Source organism: Vicugna pacos, chromosome X, assembly GCF_048564905.1.
Source record: "Vicugna pacos chromosome X, VicPac4, whole genome shotgun sequence".
NCBI lineage: Eukaryota > Metazoa > Chordata > Mammalia > Artiodactyla > Camelidae > Vicugna > Vicugna pacos.
The window spans coordinates 94,988,359-94,996,581 of record NC_133023.1 but is presented as its reverse complement, the minus strand read 5'-3'; positions in this window follow the sequence as shown (position 1 = coordinate 94,996,581).

Genomic DNA, 8,223 nt, shown 5'->3' with positions numbered 1-8,223 from the left:
AATTCTTACCCTTGAAAGGGTCCAGTGGGGCCAGATCATCATATGTGCCAAGGCCACATGTGTTAATGAAGAAACCTGTAGTGCAGACACACATGGTGTGACCAGCATTCTCTCTCCGCACCACCTCTGGGGAGTGCGATGAGCTCTCCCGGGGACCCCTGACACAAAAGGCCTGACTCTAAAACATCAGGACCAGGCCGCCCTCCTCACCCAGGGCTGTTTTAAATTCTGGTCCCTGGATAGCTCAGTGGTAGAGCGCATGCTTAGCATGCATGAGGTCCTGGGTTCAATTCCCAGTATCGCCATTAAATAAATAAATTAAAAAAAGAATTCTGGTCCCTGGAACAAGAAAATCTCAGAAGATCCAAAGAGCGTCCCAGACTATCCCCGCAATGGAGTGTTTGTTAACAGAGCGTCAACTGGAAATGGCCAGCCCTACCCTGGAGGCCGGGCGGGGTGGGATGTGAATCCAGGAGGACTTTCCACTTGTGGCTCCAGCCTAATCCTCCCTGCTTCTCAGTAATCCACTGGATCACACTCCAGCACGCAAGTGCGTTTACTTTAATGAGAAGTAGAAGGAAAAACCTGGATCTGAGAAAGTCCCCTAGGAGACCCGTGCCTGAGCTCTAGCAGTGCGGAAGTCAGCGAAGCAACTGTGAGCTCAGGAAATGGAGACGTTTTGTGTGGGAGGCAGTGGCTCTTGGGGGTGGGGGAAAGAAAGAAAGGACAACAGAAAAAGCAACTTGCTTAACTGGTTATCTTTTTGCCCTAGGGCTGGCCACACACTATCCCTGTTCCAGAATGAGCTTAAAGGAAAATGAGAAAGCAGAAATGTGGAGCAATAAGTAGGCATTTCATGGTTTGCAGAAACCACCAAGCACCAGACCCCGCCCCCCGCCCCAGCACACCGCGGTCTGGAAGGCGAGTGGGACCACCAAGGGTTGCCATGCCTACTGCCTCCACGCTCTCCCAGCAACCCCCGGCCCACCCACAGCACACCACATCCCGGCACCCCCGGGACACTTTCCCATCCAAACTTGGCTGTGAGAAATGGAACTGAGCAAAGGACGCCCTTAACCCTGAGCCCAGGCTGTTTTTAGCCGAATGGGTCCAATGTACCAAACCACAGTGAAATCCACTGTGAGCAAAAGAGATGGGGAAATGGGGGACAGATGGGGAAGGCGTCTGCAGTGGGGAAGCAGTCCTGAAAGAGGGAGGAGAGAGCTGCCCGCTGAGTGTGTCAGTTTTTGAGAAATCAAATGGCCCAAGTGCAGAAAACATGCAGCAAAATCCCCAAAGGTGTTTCCATCATATAACCTTGACTCCCAATGCCGTGGGTGAGGCCATCTTGCCTGTGAAGACCTCGTATGTGGAGCACCTTTTAGGAAATTACCTTCAGAACCTGCAGCCAATTCCTTGGGATAAACTGAGTGCTAGATTGAATTTTTTGAAAAAAAGAATCGGTCAACATTTGATCTGTGGCCATGAGGCAGATGTTCCAACAAGGCTGTACTGCTTTGGGTCCAAAAAAAGGTGAAGGGAGTTGTCTCAGGTGTCGCATAACCTGGCTCCGAGGAGCAGCCCGCTCGATGGCCCGCGTGCTGGCAGCCGTGTCGGAAGATGTGTGCAGTCTCCCGAGGGGACTTCTTGTAAGGGCAACACTCAGTTACTGAATGTCAAAGTTCTGATGTCATTTAAGAACTATGAAAGCGCTGATATGCTTGTTAAAAATCCATCTCTGCTTTTTTGTGGTGCTAGGTGTTTGGGGAGGAGGGCCAGGGGCTGGGAGAGGCCACTAAAGTCAGATGCGCTTTCCCTGAGGGTTTCGGGGCAGGGCTGGGCCGACTTTCCCTGTCAGGGGTAGAGAGTAGTTATCTTCGGCTTCATGGGCTATGTGGGCTTTGTCACACAGGCTCAACTCCGCCTTGGCAGCACCAAAGCAGACGGTCTGCAAACCAGTGAGCATGGCTAAGTGCCAATAAAACTTTATTTGCAGAAACAGCTCAGACCGGCTTGTCTCTGTGGGCTGGATTTGGCCCGCAGTCCAGAGTTGGTGACCTCTGCCCTCTGCAATGCCATCGCGCATTTGCAGACTTCTTGTTCAGCATCTCCCAACTTGCTGAAAGGTAAAGGGATAAGCTGAGGTCCCTAGATGCTCATAATCGCTCCTCTTCCACCATTCTCAGTTTAATCCCATGATGTCATTCTGAAATGCAGTGGGTCACTGACAGGGTCACATTACTCAGAGAAAAACAGGATGTTTGACACCTAAAATATTCAGAACAAGGCCAGAGCTCATCGTGGCAAAAATGCTCTTATATACTGGGAAGCAAGGGAAAAGGGAAGGGAGCGATGGGCGGCCAAGAGGGGACAGCCTCTTGCGGAGGAGGCGCCCGGGCAGGGCTCAGAGCACCGGCCTGCTGCCCCCGAGAGCACACCTCCCCACACAGCTGTCACTCCAGGGGACAGATGACTTCATTTCAACTCCCCCCCAAATAAAGGGGGTAATAATCTCTCACTTGGGAGAAATACCATATGGTAGATGCTTTGAAACATTGTAAGAAAAGTATAAATTACTTAGAGAGGAAAGCTACTTCCAAAAGGCACGACATTTGTCTAGAAAAGGATCAGGCAGTTCCTTTGAAATACCATAGCTTCCTAGAAAATCGAGTCTAAACCAGTGGATTAGGTAACGAGCGGGGCATTCTCAGGGCAAATCAGCAGGGAGATTTGTGTCTTGTGTTTACATACCTTTAGTGGAGCTCAAATCCCCAACACTTACTCGCAAAGCCCTCCTGTGACCTGGTCCTGCTGAAATCTCCAACCTCAACGCCCAGCACCCTCTGTCTTGTACTCCAGGCTCCAAAGTGTGGAACACAATGACTTCTAATTCCCCAGAGGCCCAGGGCCATGGGGTTTCGTGGCTCGGGGGCCTTTGTTCATGGGGTTCCTTGTTCTAAAAGTTCCCTCTTGCCCTTCAAAAATTCAGCCTTCTTATATGTATAAAATTAATTAGCTACAAGGATGTATTGTACAGCACAGGGAATGGGGCCAATATTTTATAGTAACTTTAAATGGAGTATAATCAATAAAAATACTGAATCACTCTGTTGCACACCTGAAACTAGTATAATATTGCCCATCAACTATACTTCAATTAAAAAAGGTCAAAATCAGCCTCCTTTGGCTGTTCCTCAGCCCTCCCAAATGTGTCCAGCACCTCCTCTTCTGTGCTCACTAGGCCCCTTGTACATAATTCTCCCACAGTATTTACCACTCTATCAAGTCATTTGTTTGATTATATGATTTCCTCCACCAGACCATGAGCTCCTTGCTATCTGGTACATCTGGATCTCCAGAGCCGAGACACTGCTGGGCTCGTGGGAAGAGCTCCGTAAGCATTTGTGGAATTGGATGTCCAACAGTAGGGGAGCCATGTTGCCAGGTGTTCTCCTTTGAACCAGAGCTACATTTCCCAGGGTTTGCTTAAGTTAGGGTTCTAGGTTAAGGTCTCTAAAACACAACCATCTGTAGCCCTGGGTTCCTCAGCATGAGGCTTCAGTCAACTGAGTCACTGACATAGCTCTTTCACGGACTTCAACCCAACTTTACCCCAATGCACCAAGCCTTCCAGTCCAATTACTGAGAGTCTCCCCGCCAGCTCCCATCTATCCTTCAGCCTTATCTCAATGTCTGCTCCTCTGAGAGGCTTTCCCTGGCTCCCCAGTCTCGGATAGGTCTCCCCATTACTCTGTCTTGGCACATTGTTCTTTTGCTTTATATCACTCATCCGAATATGTAATGATCTGTTACATTTCTTTCCTTCTTTGTTGTCTGCCTCTCACTAGAGGGTTAGCTCCACGAGGACAGGGGCTGTCTTATTCACTGCCATAGCGCTGGCCTAGAACAGGAGTTGGCATCTAGTTGGCATGGAGTTGGCATTTAAGCAATATCCATTGAATGAACGAGCACTGTGAGGTCTGAGCCACATAACACACCTGGACGCCTCCCACAGTAGCTGTCGCCTACAGGCATACCGTAAATGTTTGCTGATCGACCTCTCTTCAAACACACTAATCCCAGGAAACAGCTAGGATAATGAAGCCACATTTCTCACGCTCCAGCGCTCACAAAAATGCTTCCCTCCACCTCCAGAGAAATGAGAAGGGGGATGAAAGCCCAAAAGAAGGCAGTTGTCATCTTTCATGTACAAATAAGACGTGTGCAGAAGCTGACAGCATTCATTTTTCCCTCGAGGGCAGCAGAAGTTAAATTCCCCACAGCTTGAGCAATCGGGAAGACCAGAAATGTTCACACATAACCTTAAAAGTGGATCTGACCATACTGCAGAGGGAGGCAAGCCCGGGTTCAGAGATTATGCCCATATAAGGCCCTGCAGGCCGCTCCCAGCGGAGTCTGAGATAATTTGGCACCTCTCAGCAAAGACCAACAGGGCTGCTCTCAGGGCTTTGTTCACCAATAGCCCCAGATATGCTGTCTGCATTTTCATCTAAACATTTGAGGAAAAACCTAATACCACCCTAAACATCTCAGACTCTTAAAAGAAGTGCTGAAAATAACTCAAAGGCCGCCATCGTGGACATGCTCGCTTGAGGCTCCCTGGAGATCTCCCTGTGCGGCTAAGGGAGAGGCTGGGATGGGAGGACAGGGCTCTGGAAACCATCGGAGTTCAGACAGGGGCTGAGAGCTGCTGCCTTTTCTGCCAGTGACCTGCGAGGCCAGGGGGTTGGCCAACTCTTCCGGTAAAGAGCTCTGTGGGCCATCGGGCCTCTGTCACAACTCCTCAAGTCTGCCATTGGAGTGAAAAAGCCTTAGACCATATGTAAATAAATGGGTACGGCTGTGTCTCAATAAAACTTTATTGCTGGACACTGAAATTTGAATCTCATATAATTTTTGCATGTCATGTAATAGTCTTCTTTTGATTTTTCCCAACCATTTAAAAATGTAAAAGCCATTCTTAGCTCCTGGGCAATATAAAAACAGGCAGGCGGTGGGCCAGATTTGGCCTGCGGGTTGCAGTTGACTGGTCCCCGCAGTAGGCAGTCATGCACAAGGAACCAGGCCTCAGGCATTGGGTCTCACTTGGATTTTTTAAGCTTACCTCTGCCACTTTCTGACTCCATGACCTGGAGCAAGTCAGTGGAATCTGAGCCTCAGTTGCTCCATCTGTGTGGACTTCCCTGCCGGCTCTGGAATGAGGATTCAAACAGATGAGGCATGGGAAGAACTCAGCATAGTTCTTGACACACACAGTAAGCACTTAATACATGCTAAATTTTTTTTAAAGTGGCAGTTACTTTTGGTTTATTTTTTTGGGGGGGGGTTAGGTTTATTTATTTATGCTAAGCATGCCCTCTACCACTGAGCTATACCCTCCTCCACTCAAAAATGTTAGCTACTGTTTGCTGAAATTCTGCTTGATTAGAGCCGAGGTTCTCCCTTTGGATAACCCAAGTGCCTAGCACAGTGTCTGGCACACAGTAGACGTTCAGGAATTGTTTGTTGAATGAATGAATAAATGAATGAAACCCCACTGAAATACACCAACTGACACCTTCACTCACTAGCTGCCCGGGCTGTTGAGTTTCAGCCTGCGTTGCTTCCAGATGTTTCGTTTTGGCCCAAGGTCCTGGTTGGGTCGTCACTGGGGACAAACAGTTGGGGCTGGACTTTGTGCGGTGTCAGATGTACATGTGGTAGGTACTCAGTAATTGTTTGACAAATGAATGGATGAACAGCTATTGCGTAAGTCAAGCCTATGGTGTTTGAAGTTCAAAAAAAGATTCTCCTCTCCCGCCCCTCCCATCCCTAGGGTTCCTGATGTCCGGAGGGGTCATGAGGATGAGGGGGGACCCCTGTGAAAGTCTGCGTGGGGAAGCAGGTCACTGTAGGGCGCTACCTGTCTGCCTTCCCCTCTTGCCTTCCTCAGTTGACCCCACAGAGGGGCTACTGGCCTGCCCACCTGCCTCCCTAGGAGACGCGGCTCTCATACAAACAAACTGAGCCTTTTTTGAGCCAAATTGCTGTCTGCATATGCATCCTTATCCAGAAGGCCCTTGCTCCAGCTGCTAAGGTAAAAGAGGGGTTAGCCAGTGATTCAGGCCTGGGTGCTTCATGGGGGGAAGCCATTTATTTTTATATAAACAGCATATGGTGCTCATCTACTGCTCACAAGGAGGCTGTGGGGATTCCTGGCACGCGGGTGATTTGAAGTTTCAAAGATTCTCCTGGGTCCTGGAAAAAAAAAATGCTGCGGAAAAGACAGATGGCAGAAAGGGAAATGATCTCGAGCTGTCTGCAGCAGTTCCCAAACCACTAAGAGCATCAAGGGTGGATCCGAGGCTCCAGCACAGGCCTCCCTGGAGAAAGGCCCCGGACGAGGCCAAGCCAGGCTGATACTGTGCTGGTCTCCCTGCCCAGGGCAGCAGCTCGAGCATCAATGAGCGCACTGTGCTCGGCGGCGGCTGCCGGGAAAGCTCGGCCTTGGGCGCCACCGAGAAGGGGCCTGTGGGCTCCACGAGCACTGACAAGACCCTTAAAGGCTTCCAGCTTTCCTCCAGAGGAAGGCTTGATTTGGCTCTGACTACAAATACCGTCAACCACATCATAGCTGTTTCACAAAAGAGCTCACAAAATGGAAAATGTTAAGGGCATTTGTGGGAACCAAAAAGGAGCCAAACACAAGCCCGGCATCGCTTTTCCCACCACCCAAGGAGCCACCTTCCCAAGTCTTGAAGAGGCAGCAAGGGAAGTTGGGGGCCTCCTGGCCGTGGGGCAGACCCCTGACAGCTCCAGGAGGCCTACGGGAGTATGCAGCTCAGAGCCTGTTATCAGCCATCTCTTCGGATCAATAGTAGCGATAACATCTGTAATGACCCCCATCAATAAGAGTGTTCACTGTAGCCCAGGTATTGTAAGTAAGCTGCTGTGTGACCTTGGACAGTCACTGAACCTCTCTGTGCCTCGATTTCTTGCTTACCTGTAAAAGAGATACAACAATAGCGCTTACCTCAGAGGACTGTCCTGAAGATTCAACCAAGCAGCGTGTGTGAAGTGCTTAACCCTGCCCCCGGCCCACACGAAGGACTCAATAACCGGCAACTGTTACTATGACTCCCTCAGGTGGAAAGTATCAAATGAGTAGGCTCAAAGGGGAAAACGAGAAGAATCTTAACTCTGCTGGACTTCTGCCTTCCCTCGCCCTCATTCTTCTCACCTTACCCATGCTCTGCCACACAGACCCTTTCAATTTTCTCCCCATCCCCAGAAGGGCAGGCAGGACAAGGGGCGAGCCGGCCACGGAAAAGCCTCAGCTGATCACTCAGGGGTCTGTGTGCCCATCAGCAGCAGCTCTGAGCCGACTGCCTCTTTCTCATTCCCTGCCAGGTCCATTTTCCCGTCTTCTGCCGTTTACCTCTCCTTGACAAGGCAATGTTGGCCTGGCGCCACAGGGCAACGCCTGAGGCTGGCCGTAGCACTGGGAAAAGTCATTCGCTGGCCATCTTGCCAGGCTGTGCCGCTGTGAGTCAGGAATGCCCAAGCGTTTGAAAGCAAGAACCACACCTTCCATGATGGCCACGAAAAATCTTACCCCCAGAGGTATTCTTTCCCTTCATCTTCTGAGTGTAAAGCAGAAGAGGGGAAAAAAAAAAATAAGTGAGTGGCAGCAGCCAGGCCTCGGAAGAGACTTTCATCTTGGTTTATGCATTTGTTCATTCATGGCATTCTTAGTCACTGTCTCCTTTTTTGCTGAGTAGTATGTATGCCACAGGCGGAGGGGAAATGAGACGAATAATCAGGGGGGCTGAGGGACTCACCATCTGAGGGGAGAGGGGAGAGGGACAAAATAAAGGAGAAATCTAATGTGGTGTGGAAAGTCCTCTGTGGGAGGGGAGACCTGAACTTATCCTGGGAGCGTGTTTGTTTTAGCTGAGAAAAAGCCAGGAGCAACAACAAAACATAGGCTTTGAGGAAGACAATTGGAACTCAGCAGCCCGGGAAGCCAGATGTGGAGGGCTGAGCCTGCAGGGGCAGCTCTGACCGGCTTCCTCCAGGTCATGGTGATTCTGCTGTTTCCTATCTGTTCCAGAGCCTGCTGATCGGGCTCTTGGCTACAACCCCCAAGAAAGAGTTAGTCCTTAAGAAAATGCTCCCAATATTGTCACAAAATCCAAAATAAAAATCCCCAATCCTGTACGC